At 35.4% G+C, this 17,211-nt stretch overlaps 1 pseudogene; it reads left to right on the forward strand.

Annotated features, from left to right (window-relative positions):
• The first annotated feature begins 293 nt into the window (after positions 1-293).
• Positions 294-11,922, forward strand: LOC125816564 (uncharacterized; annotated as a pseudogene).
• Positions 11,923-17,211: the final 5,289 nt, after the last annotated feature.

A 17,211-nucleotide genomic window follows, 5' to 3' on the forward strand; every position in this document is an offset into this window, starting at 1 on the left:
AAAATGATAGAGATATTTAAATAATAAGATTCGTATAATTTAAGTTACGAACTTATAAGTCACGCTAAGGAGTATATAATATAACGGAATAACTTTTAGTAAATACTCTCCATATTTAAACAGTTCGCTGCGCTACTATGCCCTTAAACCCTTTTCCATAAACAGTCTTCTTAAAACCCTTTTCAGTATTTATCCATCCCATTCTTCTTCTTCTCCGGCGCCGACGATGCTCTTAGTCTTTTGAGGGTTGCAGTTGGAATTGGAAACCCAGAACGCCAAATTGATTCAGACTTTTCTCTCTCTGCCATGGCTATCGACGGAGAACAGTCGCACAAATCTCACAGGTCACGTCAGTCTGGTCCTACCGCCAAGAAAAAATCCAAGTCCGACAAGAAAATAAAGGGTGCTTCCGACGAAAACAATAAACAACATAATCCTAAGGTTTCTTGAATAGTATTTTTTCTTGTAGTTCTTTTTCTTCTTTATGTGCCTGGGTTCGTCTACTGTTTTACTCTATTCTTGACTGATATTTATTAATAATCTGGGTAAATATTTGTTTCAGTCTATTTTGTTGGTCTACCCAGTCATATATGAATAGATTTTGTTAGTTCTTTTAACTCTAGACCTAAGTCTCCTCACTGGCTCCAGGGTCTTAACTTTTATCATGTAATGGAGAAAGCATATCTACTTTTGTACTCTTTGCATCTTCTTGATTACTTCATCAAGAAAATAATAATTTGGGCACAAGTCCAAGATTTCTTGAATAGTAATTTCTTGAGACTTATAATGTAAATTTGTAGGCATTTGCATTTAATTCCATGGTGAAAGCAAAGAAAATGCAAGCACGAGCAACAGAGAAGGAGCAGAAGAGGTTTCATGTCCCAACAGTTGATAGGCCCACTGGTGAACCAGCTCCATATGTTATTGTAGTGCAGGGACCTCCCAAGGTTGATTTCACATGGTTGTTTTTGGTTAGATGTCATTCATTGGGTTTTAGATTTGATCTTCTTATGGATTATGCTATTATGCTATTATAGGTTGGGAAGTCACTGTTAATTAAGTCTCTCGTGAAGCACTATACCAAGCAAAATTTACCTGAAGTTCGAGGTCCCATCACTATAGTATCAGGTATGGATTGGCTTCCCACCTTGTTCCTTTTTCCGGTTAGCTTAGTCCATAAATGAATAATTGGAAGTAATAGAAATTCACCTGATCACATCTGAGATATTATCTTCGATGGTTTCTGTTTCTCTCATGTTTCGTCTTGATTGTGATTTTTATCTCCTTCAAAAAGGAGGTAGAGAGGATATCAAATATGCTGGAGGTGTTGGGTGGTTGTGGAAATTATTCATTTAACATCTTACAGTATATCCATTTTCTTGTTCCTTATCCTTTTCCTGCTCCCCATTTCAATTACAATGGTAGGCTTTCGAGATGGACTCCGTACTTTAGAGAAGACCATAATTAAATTTTCCTAATACTTCCCCTAGCCCATATATCATTTCAAGTTTAATGAATGAAATAAAAGAGAAAAGCTAATTTTCTTGTATAAAGATGTTTTTGTGTATGAGGTTATTTTACTTTCATTTGGGTTTCTTTCAACTTAATATACTCCGCATTCAGAATAACTTCAGCTGGCTGGTTTTTACTGGGTTTTGACATTATATTTAGTTCTCCACAAGCAAGACATTCCTCCAAAATCAGTTGGGACATGGTATACAGTGAGTGCTTGGTTTCGCGTCCGAGTAATCTGCTGTGGTTGTGATGCTGTTACTGACTCTGATATGTATATAAACTGTCAAATTGTATTTTATAGCTATTCTTTTTTTCTCTTTTCGTTTTTTTTGCTACGTGATTGAGGATATGCTTTTCTGCTTTATTGCAATATGTTAGTAACTGGTCTTGTCAAATGTGCACTTAATCCCGGTAGGCAAGGCACTTTGTAGGCTGAATGTTGTGCCTTGCTAAATTGCTGTTTCTGTGGAAGCTCTTAGTTGGTGATTCAACACAAAACCTAGGTTAATTATGAAACTCTTGAGTTTTTCCTAGAGGTTGACTCTAAATCATTAAGGTGGCTGGATCAATTTAGTGTGTAGTGTTCAGGAAACTCGGCAGATGGAAATATTCTAGTCACTACTCCCTAGGAGTAGGAAATTAAAATATTTTTACAAGAGAGTTAGTTACTACTTACAATTGCATTGTGAACTTAAAAACTTAACCAGAAATAGAGTGGAACTTGAACTACCATGGTCTTTATCCACCAATATATTAACTTAATATGCAGTGTTTTATTTCCATCAATTTTGCGTCTTTTTTCATTTAGTTGAGCGTTGTTAATATATCCCATAAAGCAGGTTTTGGTGCTTTTCTATGCCTTTCTCCTTTGACATTATTGATAATATCTAGATGACTTTTTTTTCCCTTTTGATGTCCCAAAGTAAGGTGTCAACTTAATCAATTAGAAGAGTAGCTGTATATGCAGTATTGACATAACTATATTCTATTGCGTTTTACTTGGATCTTTGGTATTGGAAAATTTTTGTTAATTAATTTGTGCCATTGTAGGTAAGTAGAGACGTTTGCAGTTTATAGAGTGTCCGAATGATATCAATGGAATGATTGATGTGGCAAAGTTTGCGGATTTGGCATTGCTTCTCATTGACGGTAGCTATGGCTTTGAAATGGTGCGCTTTTGTTTCTTAAGAGAAAAAAGACTCTTTAGGATAAGCATAAGATTATTCTAGCGTTTTCTCATTGAATATGTAGCAACTACTCTAGTCTAAGGATGGTTTATTCGTAACAAGTTAGGTGAGATTGAATTATATGCAGATATTATCATTAATGTAAGTTCTTGATTCCTCTGTCTTTCAAATTGATCCTCTTTGTCCCGTTTTATTTGACATGCCTTTTCTCATGACATGCAATAATATTAGTACTTGAAGAAAGTGTAATACTTTATTACTCTATACCATGATATCCTCAGTAATACCTGATCACTTTTAACAACTATTTTCAGTGTTATCTTTTGACACTATCAATTCAATATGCTAGTAAAGTTATTTAATGGTGTGTTTGATCAAAATCTCTCACAGAATAGCAGAGGGAGTTTCAGTTAGATTCCTTACACAAACTTAATTGGTTATATTAAAATTGACATTTGTTGCATGCTTCCATCTTGTTACCACGGTAACACAGAGGGTGTTATATTCTTCCTCCAGTACCTTTCACATTTACTGATTGGTGATTTCTGCCAACTTTATTTCCTCGGCTTTGGGGACAAATGGCTAAAGTGGATTGAGACATGCATCAAAACTGTCAAGTTCTCTGTGCTTGTGAATGGAGAACCTGTGGGTTTTTTTGAATCAGAAAGGGGACTGAGACAGGGTAATCTCTCTCCCCTTTCCTGTTCATCCTAGCAATGGAGGGATTTAATGCTATGATGAGGATTGCTACACAAAATAGATGGATCAAAGGCTTCAAAGTGGGAGGCAGAGGGGGGAAGAAAGAGAAATTGGTCATATGCTCTACGCAGATGATACCATCATCCTTTGTGATCCTGTAGAAGAACATATAAGCTACATTAGAGTGATATTGGTACTTTTTGAAGCAGTTTCAGGATTGCAAGTGAACTGGGGAAAAAGTAGTCTCTTCCCTGTGAATGAGGTACCTCAGATAAAAGAGATGGCAGGAATACTAGGGTGTAGTGTTGGGAAGCTGCCTACCACCTATCTAGGCATGCCATTGGGTAACAATCACAAAGCCTTGGAAATATGGGATAGTATTTTGGAGAAAACTGAAAAGAAGCTTTCTGGATGGAAGGCTCAATATCTTTCACTTGGAGGACGATTGATCCTAATAAACTCTGTTCTTGATTCTCTGCCCACTTATGTGATGTCTCTATTCCCAATCCCAGGAAAAGTAGTGGAAAATCTGGATAAGCTAAGGAGAAAATTCTTATGGCAAGGCAACAAGGATGGAAAAGGCTATAGCTTAGTAAACTGGGAAACTGCTCTACTTAGCAAAGACAGAGGGGGGCTGGGAATTAAGAACTTGAAACTACAGAATGAGAGCCTATTGAAGAAGTGGTTTTGGAGGTACACTGAAGAGAGAAATGCCCTCTGGAAAGAGGTGATCATAGCTAAATATGGTGAGTTAAACCCTTGGTGTACAGAGATCACAACAGAACCTTATGGTGTGGGTGCATGGAGATCAATTAGAAACTTGTGGTCACAAATGGAGACAAATTTATATATCAAGGTGGGAAGTGGCTCTAAAACAAAATTTTGGAAGGATGTTTGGATAGACCAATCCCCTCTTAGAGATCTCTTTCAAATTTGTGGAAATCCTGATGCCAATGTTGGTGATTGCTGGACTAAACAGGGCTGGGATCTAGTTTTTAGAAGACTTTTCAATGATTGGGAGGTGGAAAGGGTGGCTGAGATATTAGGGATGCTAGGCGGAGTGACCATCAACGCAAATGCCACAGACAGGATGTTGTGGAAGCACAACAAAGATGGCCTTTTCTCAGTCAACAGTGCTTACAGAAGAGGTCTCCAGGTGATGGAAGGGAGACCAAAACACCTCGGGAACTATTTTTGGAAGGGGGATATTCCTACAAAAGTGAAATGCTTCACTTGGCTAGTGATAAAGAGAGTTTGTTTAACACAAGAAGTACTTCAGAAGAAGGGTAGACAGCTGGTCACTAGGTGTTTTTTATGCAATTTGACAAGTGAAACTAACAGCCACCTCTTGTTGCACTGTAATTACACTGCTCAAATCTGGAATTTGTTCCTTAGCATCTCAAATTTGAATTGGACAATGCCAGAATGTACATTAAACGTGTTGAAGAGCTGGGTAAGGAGAGGAGGTACCAAGAGCCAAAAGAGATGGTGGAGGTTAATACCATCATGTATATGGTGGTCAGTTTGGAAGGAAAGGAACAGTAGATGTTTCGACAATAGATCCAATTCCATACACAAGGTCAAATGGAATTGTATAGTATCTCTACTTTTTTGGTGTAAACAGTTGTGTATAGTAGATACAGATCAAATTGTAGATTTGATAGGAAGTTTGTAATTGACACTTTTTGGTGGTGGCCAGCATGCCCTTAATGTTGAAGAATACAACCTTACCAGTTTTAAAAAAAGTCTTTAAAACATTTAGTAAAATAAATACTACAAACTTCTCGACTATACTGACTATCTATGAAGCCTCTAACTGATAAAGATGAAAGTCGGGACAAGACCCACGACATCCTGACTAAACTGAAAAGTAAATGAAATCCTCCGCAAACAAGGAGGCTCACCATTGCTAACTCGAACTCCCGAATGTATAACGAATCTCTTGTTGATGATCTTGAACACCTGTGTCTGCATCATGAAAAGATGCAGGCCAAATGGCTCAGTACGTGGAATGTACGAGCATGTAAGGGGAATTCTAAAACATAAACATAAGCTTGAAACTTGATAAAAATGAAACATACTTACCTCATTTCAAATTTACTTAACTTAAGGAATACTCAAGGATACTCAAACTTACTCAACTCAGAAGTATTCAAGGATAAGATACTCAACTCAGAAATTAGGTACTCAACTCAAACATATGATATTCGACTCTGGGTACTCAACTCAATTAAAGCAACAATACACATGCAATATATGAAAAGCTTTATAAAACAGTAAAAGCAACTTAGTTCGTTAAAGAAAATGCAATAACAAACTCAACTTTACTTATATAATAAAGTAATATTGTTTCTGTGGGAGTTTATCTAACCGACAACCACCATTATGAGCCTAAGTGGTGATACAACGTCTTGCCCACGCTGCTAGAACTGTCTTATACTTTGCCATCATATAGAACGCTTAACTTAGTGGATCCACTAGTTTATGCTAAAAGCATCTTAAGGAGTCATCTAAAAAGTGTGATCCTTTACTACCCATGATGGCTACATGGTTTATGGGGACGTGAATTATCTGAACTCAAACTCGTCCCCATATCGGTGCTTAATACTACTCCCAAAATATCTTAGCTCATATGTTTGTAAAAACAAAACTTCCTTCTTTGGTTTGAGATAATTACTTAAAAACTTAGCTTAAAAGCTCTCTTGGAATCGATGTTCCCTTTCTTGCTCAAAACTCTTTTGGAAATCTCAGTTTTCTCTCATCATAAATGTGAAAACATTTACTCTTGGGAATACTTAGTTCCCATATATCATTTTAAAGAAAATGAACTTTACTCTTACTCTTTACTCAACTTCCAAGCTTAAGTCTTCAAACAAAATTTAAAACATTTGTAAAAGACTTCATAAAATATGGTTCATGTCGATTTATGGACGTGAATGACTCAATGCAAGGTTTTCAATAAACATAGATAAAACTCAATACTTGGAACTCAAGAAGTTTAATGATACTACTCATCTCAAGACTGTTCGACTTATAGGGTTTATGCAGAATTATGGACATGTATAACCCAACTCAAGGACTTCATGTGTAACATGTAATGGTCCCATGATTAGGAATATAATCTCGAAAAAGATTAGGAACTCAATACTCAAAGACTTAGAACTTGAAGATACTACTCCTTTCAAGGATACTCAACTTATGGAGTTCATGCAGAATTTATGGGCATGAACAACTCGACTCGAAAGTCTACATAACAACATGGAACTCATGTAAACGACTCTTATCATTCTCATACTTACTTCCTCAAGAACTTAACTCAAATCGATGGTGGATCTCAAAGGATTCACAATTGAACTCAAAGGCTTCCTTGAACTCTACTCTTAACTCTCTCTTGAATGTGAATTATGAATTCAAGATTTATGGTTCATGCTATGAAAGGTCTCATGATGACAAAGTAGACTCATGAATACATTCTCCTCATTCTCATACTCACTTGCTCGAGTCTTGATACAAGTTATTAGAAATTGTAGAAGACTCCTCACAAAGACTCAAAGGGACTTTCTCAAAAATATTTGAAAGAACTCTCAAAACTTGACTCTCAACTCTACCTTGAATTTGATTTATGTATTCAAGGTTCTGATTTGTGATAGGAAAGATCTCAAGATGTTTAGGAATGTTTTTAGATAGTTAAACATGAGAAACGGTTGAAAAACACGTTCTGGGGAGCCATTCCGCGATGCGGAGATGCATTAAAATGTTTGGTCGAAATAATTTTTGAAACAGTGGAGTTCGCGACCTCTGTGCGACGCGGAGCGAAAATTTTCATATGGAAGGAACAGGTTCGCGATGCGGACTTGGTACCTGTTCCTTGTCCGACTTTTTCTTCCTCGTTTTCTAACCCCAATTCGCCTAGAATCGAACAGTTTCTTCCCCAATCACTTGGATTCGATTACTTAACATAAGTACACTCTAATCTACTCAATACTAGCCTCAAAACACTCACATTTATCTCAAGAAATCATCAAAACCCCAACACAATAAGATTTAGGATGAACTTTAAGAACAACACCTATCAAAAACTCATCAAGGACTCTAATCTTTCAACTTTTACGAATGAAATTGCGCTAAAAATAACATGATTGGCGTGTGAGTGAACAAACCCAACACTATGGAAGCTTACATACTAAAAGAATCATCTTCTTGAAGGAAAATCTTGAAAGATGAACCCTAGACTTAGCGTTTCTTGAAGTCCTTGAGCGTTAAAATTTTTGGAGTGGATGGGAGGGTTTGACTTAAGAAAAACTGATTTTTACACGTTATGGGCAATTTAGATGACATTCTAAGGCTTTTTAGGACCAAAATATCCTTTAAGAAATAAATAAAACGAAATGGGAATCAGAATAATTTTTCACCAAGCAATGAGGTTCGTATTGGCTCCGTAACGCGGAGCCATCGTGGAGATACTGCCAGGTTGGAGCGTCGTTAGTAAATCAGTCATTAACTTGTTACTCAGAGCTCGGAATTTAGCAAACTTGGTGGCGTTGGAAAGAGGACTCAAAGGGCTTTAATTTAATATCTTATGGGTCTTCTTACTCATCCCGTACTAAAAGTTATGGTTGTTTGAAGTTGAACCAAAACTTAAGAAAAACTTAGGAATGACTTGAATGAACTCTCTTTAGTTCTTCTTGAAATTGAAGGTGCTATATCTAGTGACCTTAACGCGTAGGAAAATTAAAATTCCTGAGTAAAAACTTACTCACTACAACGGACGGGTCGAGTCTTAGCTCAAAATTTTTCTTGGGTGTTGCAATTAATTTTGCAGGAGACCTTTGAATTCCTTAATATACTGCAAAATCATGGATTTCCTAAAGTTATGGGTGTTCTTACACATTTCGACCAGTTCAAGGATGTTAAGAAGCTTAAAAAGATGAAGCAACGGTTAAAACATAGATTTTGGACTGAGATATATGATGGAGCTAAATTATTTTATTTGTGTGGTCTTATCCATGGGAAGTAAGTCCCTGGATTTCATATTTGAAAATACATGTTTAGCATGCTACATTGATATAATGTAATATTTCTATTTAATTTCTGAAACAATTTTTGTTAATGAGTAGGTACTCTAAACGTGAAGTGCATAATCTTGCTCGGTTTATCTCTGTCATGAAGTTTGCTCCTTTATCCTGACGCATGTCCCACCCCTACATTGTTGAAGATCTAACTCCCCCTGAAAAAGTGTGTATGGACAACAAGTGTGACAGAAATGTCATTTTGTACTGTTATCTTTGTGGATGTAATATGAAGAAAGGAACAAAGGTCTGTGATGTGAATGCTTTGTTTCTTGTACTTTTCTTGTATTTGGTTGGGAAATAACTTTTAGTACTACAGGTTTAAAAAATAACTTTTTGTACTAATTCATGTTAAATAAAATTCTGATTATGCTATGAACTGGCTGTTTATAGGCATAGAAGCAAAGGTTCGTGCACCCTGTAAGGTCAATTGAAAGTAATATAGTTGCTGAGCCTTGAGAGATGACATAGCAATATGCCTAACATCTTATGGAGTGTTGGTTGGCTCTATCGGGCTACAAATAGATGAACTTTAAGAGTGACAATACCACAGATCTGGTTCAAAGACTTAGAGAAAATCATCAAGCTTAACGTTCAAATGCATATTATGTATCTAGTGGCTAATATAGAAAAATTTGGCTATTGTTTTAGGAATTTCGCGTATAGAATGGACCTTTGGCCTTTTTGGTGTAAACCTGTCATCATATGTGAGGAGGAAAAATGAGAGTCCTATCAATGTTTTGTAGATTTTGCACAGGGAATCTTTTGTAGCATCCAACATTGGCTTAGTGCTTGGCTATTGCACTTGTGAATAATATTTTCTTTACTTGTCAACAATCAGAGTTTGTGAATTCTACTGTTCGATGTACTATGGAAAGGGAACAAGTTATCTCCCTTTCATAACAAAGTAGAGAAGACCAGGAAAGATGGATGCCTTTGGGATACAAACTCACTAGTTGTATAATGATTCATGTGAAGACCTTGTCATTTTATTTATATCTAGTTATTTTAATATGGTGTTACAGCTAGTGATTTAGCAGTTTATTTCTCCCTTGTCCATATTCTAAAGCTGCTTCACAATATGACCAGGTACATATTGCTGGTGTTGGTGATTATAGCTTAGCTGGTATAACAGCATTACCTGATCCATGCCCTCTACCATCTGCTGCCAAGATGAAGGGACTAAGGGACAAGGAAAAGCTGTTTTATGCCCCCATGTCTGGATTGGGCGATCTTCTTTACGATAAGGATGCTGTGTATACAAACATAAATGATCACTTTGTCTAGTTCTCTATGGTTGATGAAACAGCTGCTGTTGGGGGTCACAGAGGTAAATATTTCCTCTCTGTTTCTTATAAACCTATTTTTTTTTTTTTTAAAAAAAAACGAATTCCAATTTTTTTTGGCTTATGGGAAATTTACATTCCCTTATTTAGTTCAGCAAGATAAATGATATGCCTCAGGCTATCTTTTGGTTATAGCTTCTTTTGTTGTTTGAATTGGTAAGTTCTTATCATAAACAGCTATAGCTTTAAAATTTGCTGCTATTACCAATTAGTAGGCCTTGAATGTCGTTGCTTTCCTTTGCTTGCTCTGGATTCCTTCCATCCCTATCAGTTACTCATCATAATTTCTGGCTGAACTCTACTTATTTTTGGTCAAGCGACTTAATAAGACCAAATGTTGATTATGAAATCTTCTCTTGTGCTGGTGTTTGTTTCATCCATTTCCTCCACGTTCAGTCTTTCTCTCTCTTTTGCATTCGGAGGAGTGCTATTTGCTTAGATGCTCTTAGAAGTTGTTGAGAACTCCTATATGTTGTAACATTTTAGTACATCTTTTTACCAATTGCTTAGACACCGTCGGGACAGGAATGGTCGTCGTTAATCTTATGATCGATTTCTAAAAAAACCTTATGATCGATAGTAGTTTGTTGGTTTTTGTGCATTTTCGCTAAGCCGACCAATTGAAAAGAAAAATTGAGTTATGTTACTGTCACCTCCCTACCATGTTATTACGAAAAATGATCCATACATTTGTCAAACTACATTAGGTGGATGCCAATAGCAACTAATGCGTGAAAAAAAATAAAGAAGAACAGGATTATGTTAGGCACAATTTTATTTTACATAGACTAATAATTAAAAATCTCGCCTGTGTCATGCATGGATCTACAACTGGTTTTTTTTTAACACTGGTAATTTGTATTTTTCAGTATTACGGGATATGACTAGTTTTCTTAATAATGGATAAAGAAAATATTGGATGTTAAGATCACCTTTTTCTAACATGCTATATGTTCTTGTTTTATTTTTTGGGTCACAACTTTTGGCAAGACATTTTCCCACTCACAAGTATTATCCTCTTGATCTCAGGGAAGGTCAATGATCAATGATGTTGGAGAGGCTTTAGTTAAATCACTTCAGAACACGAAATATTCAATCGATGAGAAGTTAGAAAATAGTTTTATTTCCCTTTTCGGGAAAAAACATAATCCATCCTCATCAAATCATGCTAAAGCTGATCAAACTAATGATTTGGTGCCTGCGGAGCGAGATCAGTCTATCTTTGAACCCAACAGTGATGGATCAGACGTCAGATGAAGACAATGATTCTGAAGATTTGAATGAGTTGGAACCACTACAGTTGAAGCGTACTCATCCAAAGGAGTCAAAGGACACCTATGATGATAGTTCTGAGGAAGAAGATACTATTGGATCAGAGAAGCACCCAGGATCGAGTACTAGTTTCAGGGAACATTTTGATTTCCATGACGGAAGAATGAGAAGAAAAGCTATCTTTGATAATGATAATGATTTTGATGAAAAGGTAAGCCAATGACATTCCTGATCTAGTTCCTGTCCTTCTCGTTGTGCCTCATCTTGTCTATGAGGTGTTTGTGTATAGCGGATAAAAAACAAGTAGATAGCTATCTGTACCAGCATATTAAGGAGGAAAGCTTATGTCTCCTTTTTTTCTTTTCTTTCCGATTTTGAAATCTAATGAACCTGTTGCTTTCCACCTATGTAAGAGTCCCTGGAAACTGTGCCAGGTTTTTTTTTGGGAGCAGAGGTTCTCTGCATGAGGAATAGTGCTTTCTAAAACTCATCAATTTCCCCTTTCCAATATTTATATAAACCTCACCTGCATATTATTGTTCACATTAATTTGTATAAGTTATTACGTCTTCACATATATGCTCTGAACTTAAGTTTTGACCCAAGTTACGCTCTTGTATGTCCTGGTTCACCGTGTGGTGGAATTGGACTTTGATTTGCGTATATGTTGTATTTATACTATATCATTAAATCCAGGATTTTAGTGAAGAAGATGTCGAAGAGGATGCACAAGACGAGGATTTAGAGGACACTGATGAAGAAAATGAAGCTTATCAAAATTCAGGGGATGATGATGATTTTGATACAGATGGTAGGTTTTTGATCTTCATGTAGTACAGACATCATTCTCTGTGTAGTTTGATCTCCGCTTAGTACTTCATCATCCTCTTGGCCTAGGAGTAAATGAAGTTCCTAACAAAGTGTTTTAGTAAGCCAGAAATTAGGATCTCATAGAAGGAGCAGATGAGGTACACTCTAGACTCTACTTCATAGATCACTAATCATCAGTATCAAAAGAAGGAAAGACATTTCACTATACTAAAAATCATAGTTTTTGTAATGTAAATCTCCCAATCACCATTTAGCAGTTCATCTCCTTGGTAAATGTGGTTCGAAGAAATAAAAATATCAACAATCATGAAATTTGACAATACTGAAAATCAAGAAACCATAGATTTAGAAAAGTAAATCTTCTATAAAGAATGAATTTTGAAACAAAAGAGTCAAAATACAATTAAATAAGTCGTTCACACATAGATCATATCATAAATCTGTGTAAAATCCGACAGTTCATATATATAAATCTTGGTCAATTGAACCGTGAAATGTTTACATTCAACTAGTCCCACATAAGCATAATACAAGGAATCAAAACAATTTCCAACAATTGAAACAAATGACAATCAAATGGAACAAATTAAGAATAAATCACTTTTCATGACACATATAATGGATAATCGTAAAAAGAAATTTAGAGCTTTTAATGAATACTGGTAATAAAAAACATTAGAAGAATTAAGGAAAGAACTCACAATGCCCGGGGGTAGAGTTGTCGTAAACAAAGAAGAAGGGGGAAAAACGGCTTGAAACCCTAGCGATGACGAGAACCGTGTGTGGAGAGAGTTCAAGATTGCAGAAATTTAGCAAAGAGTTTAATTTTTCTAAAGGAAATACTGTTTGCTTCTTTGGCTATGTATATATATATAAAGGAAACAAAGTTGATAAAAGGAGGAGAATTTCGACATTTCATTGCCTAACACAATCTCAAGTCAAAATCTTTCTAGTAATTTTCATTCCTAATAGAGCTGTCAAAATAGGTCTTTTCAATCTAATTCAGCCTTAAGCTATGCAGACCAAGGAATTTGATGGGTTAGGGTGGATTAGCCCTTCATGTTAAAAAGCCTTAAAATGGCCAGCCCGGCCCAACCTTAAAAGTGTGTCACGGTTTGGGGTGGACTAATCCTTCATTGTTTTCAATCTAAATCTGAACTTAAATGTATGTCAATTTGTTAACATTTCGAACATATAATTATATGAAAGTACATATTCAACACTAACACATCGCTAAACACATTTGAATCAATTCATAAAGTTGTTTTGATTAACATTCTATACCCCTTTCTTCATCAAGTTTGTAAGTGGTAAATTTGCCGGAATCAACATTATATCCAAACTCATCTCTCTTTTGAATTGATGATGTGGTAATTTTGGTTAGATTTATCATTTGAAGAAGAGACAATATAGCTCAGGATTGATCATTTTTGTTAATTTCTTGGTTTCTCTGAATTTGAAAGTGATCACTTAGTAAGTTTCTATACCAAGGCTCAATCCAATTAAGTCCCTAGCATCTACCAATTTTGCCATATCCTCCATTCCTCTTGATCTGAGATTATCTTCTTTTGCATTTATATGCAAGTTTAATTGGTTAAACATTATCAAACAACTACATAATAAAAACTAAAAATATTTAAATTCACTTTAAAATATTACCACTTTGAATTTGAATAAAGATGTACAACAGATTTTGAGTAGAAACAAGTGTTTGAACATTTTCACGATGGATACAACTTTTATAGTTGGTGATTTAGGAATTTTAGTATTGGAGATTTAATGCGAAATGAGTAAAGTATTGTGTAAGATACCAAGACTTATTCGGTAATCACTATTCCTAGCTTCTACACTTTTTCACAATTTTCTTTTTCAATTTAGAGTTTACATTAAATCATAATCATGAATGCAACTTCTATACTTATTTTATTTGACAGATATTTAGGCAATAATATGTGTGATGTAACCGCTTAGTAGATAGTAATTTCAAAGTTTTAGTGTTGCTAATCGAATAGTTATTTCTTGAGACTTATTGACATTTGCAGTTAATTCCACTTTGAAATAAAATAAGTTTCAAAAACACATGTTTCCTTTGGTTAGATGTCATTAATTGGGTTTTACATTTGATCTTCGTATGGAGTATGCTATTATAGGTTGGGAAGTCACTGATAATTAAGTCTCTTGTGAAACTTTTTAACAGTAAAAGAAGAGAAAATTTTACTTTGAAATGTACCTCTCCTTTAATAACAATAACAACATACCTAGTGTAATTGTACTAGTGGAAACTGGGGAGAATGGAGTGTAGGCAGCCTTACTCCTACCTTGCGAAGGTAGAAAGATTGTTTTGCATATATCCTCTACTCAAGTAAAGCATATCAAATAAGATAAATATATAATAGCGATGCAATTGTTAATTTGATAATTACCTAACATGCTTTAATAATATTACAATTCAATCAAGTGAGTAAATAGGATTTAAGATCCACTAATTGATAATATTAGGCTTTAACTTAAAGATCGGATTGATTGGTTAAAAGATAGAGAGATTTAATTACGATCGTCAATAATTCACATTAGTATTCTTGATATGGAACGTGATAATTGCGGTTTTAGTATCATTTTATTTATGGATGTTAATTCACTTATTTACACCTATAATTATTTTTTTACTTGATTATTATGTTATCTAATGGTGTAAAATTTATAATACATATGTAAAGAAAGAAGAATAAATATTGGTTTCTTTCTTATACAAGTCAAACTGCTCGACTTGATTATTATGTTAATTCCTTTTATCAACTTTGTTTTCTTATATATATATATAGCCAAAGAAGCAAACAATATTTCCTTTATACAAACTAAACTATGTGCTAAAATTCTGCAATCTTGAACTCTCTCCAAACACGGTTCACGTCACCGCTAGGGTTTCAAGCCGTTTTTCCCCCTTCTTCTTTGTTCACGGCAACTCAACCCCTGGGCATTGTGAGTTCTTTCCTTAATTCTACTAATGTTTTTTTATTACCATTATTCATCAAAAACTCTAAATTTCTTTTTACGATTATCCATTATATATGTCATGAAAAATGATTTATTCTTAATTTGTTCCATTTGATCGTCATCTGTTTCAATTGTTGGAATGTGTTTTGATTCCTTGTATTATGCTTATGTGGGACTAGTTGTATGTAAATATTTCACGTTTCATTTGACCAAGAATTATATATATGAACTGTAGGATTTTACTCAGATTTATGATATGAACTATGTGTGAATGACTTATTTAATTGCCTTTTGACTCTTTGTTTCAAAATTCCTTCTTTATGGAAGATTTACTTTTCTAAATCTATGGTTTCTTGATTTTCAGTATTGTGAAAGTTCATGATTGTTGATATTTTTATTTCTTTGAACCACAGTTACCAAGGAGATGAACTGCTAAATGGTGATTGGGAGATTTACATTTCAGAATCTATGATTTTAAGTATAGTGAAATGTCTTTTCTTCTTTTGATACTGATGATTAGTGATTTATGAAGTAGAGTCTAGAGTGTACCTCATCTGCTCCTTCTATGAGATCCTAATTTCTCGCATACTAAAACACTTTGTTAAAGTGGATTAGGCTGTCTTTCTTTTGATTGTTCATTAGTATACTTTGAGGGACTTTATGCTTTAAATTTTCCATTGTCACTAACAGCGTGCTTTTTGTGCAGAAAAAATTAAATGGAATCGTTGAAGGACAACATGATGACTATTAGCTCTGTTGAGTTTGAGAATAATATCATGGCTGATGCTGAGGAATTTTCTCCAGCTATTAAACAACAGGACAGTGGGACTCACAAGGTATGGTTTTCTTCCTCTCCTTTTTTTGAGTATTTTTATTCGTTTTTTATGAAGAACAATACTGAAACTTATTTATTTCGGTACAACAACATACCCAGTGGAATCCCACAAGTGGGGTCTGGGGGAGGTAGGATGTGACATTACCCACCCCCCCTTCCTTTTTGGATAGAGAGTTTGTTTCCGATAACCTTATTATTATAGAAGAATGGTCGTTTTTTCTTCTGATTGATAGGGTCTGCAATAGTGAAACATATCCAAGGTTACACAACCAATAATTACTTGGATGGATGAAAATTACTCTTCATTTTGCTTCATTTGAACTCATCTTATTCAAAAACCATTTTTTTTATTTTCACAACGTATTTATATGGGCAATTTGAACTCCCCTATTTTTTTGAGAAGCTGCTTCTTTAGATCTTGCACTTTCTGATACAACTACTCTCTTGTTTGTCTTTCCATTGTTTTCCTTATCTTTTTGAGAGATGTTGATGAATACACCATTTAAATGAGCCTTTGTAAGTGAACTTGTTGAAAGTGCCCAACCTAAATAGAGAGGAGTAGAAATAAATGTTTCATGGGACTGACACCAACTAGTATGAGTTTGATCTGTAATTGATATGTATATATCTCTTTCATCTGATTACAATACCTCTTTTGTCTTGGATTGCAGGTTCCAGAGGACGACTTCAAGGCTGTTGCTTATAAGCGGGAATGGAATGAAGTATCAAAATTACCTGCAGACTACATTAGGAGAGAAGACATGGAGATCAAAGATGTGGCTATGAAACATGTATTGCCTTTCCTTCCTGGTAAATCATTGATGAAGTTTCGGGCAGTGTCCAATGAATGGAATCATTGGATAGTTTGTCCATTATTAGCATACCAGCAAAGCACTTCATTCCAGAAACTTTCAGGCTACTTTTATCAAGTTGTGGATGTGGATTTCCAATCTGATCCTAATTTCTTGTCTCTGGACCATTCTGCGAATGGTATCCCCAATCTTCCCTGGGTTTTTTGCCTGAAAGGATTAAAGTTCTCAGTTCTAGCAGCGGGTTGCTCCTTTGCCAGGGGTTGGAGAGTTATTACGTTTGCAATCCTCTGACCGAAGATTGGAAGCGTATCCCTCCTCATCAATATTATCACGGATCTGATCCAGCTGTCATTCTTGCGTTTGATCCTCAGGGTAATATTGAATCATATTTTCACCTTGTCGCTGCTGTCGCTCTTCTTGATCAACCAGTTGTGTTCTTTGAGATTTACTCGTCTCAATCAAATTACTGGAGTCGCTCTGCTTCAGAGTGCCTTGAGTTGGAAGATACAACTCTTGTTGGTGGGGGATTATATATGAAGGGGATGGCGTACTGGAGTACAACATCAAATGGTGTGCTAGCATTTGATGTGAAAAATGAGGTCGCTGCAGTTCTACGTGTGCCTATTCCACCTGGGAGATATGGTGCCTTGA

This window comes from Solanum verrucosum, unplaced genomic scaffold, assembly GCF_900185275.1.
Source record: "Solanum verrucosum unplaced genomic scaffold, falcon-dt-bn FXZP01000261.1, whole genome shotgun sequence".
NCBI classification, from domain to species: Eukaryota; Viridiplantae; Streptophyta; class Magnoliopsida; order Solanales; family Solanaceae; genus Solanum; species Solanum verrucosum.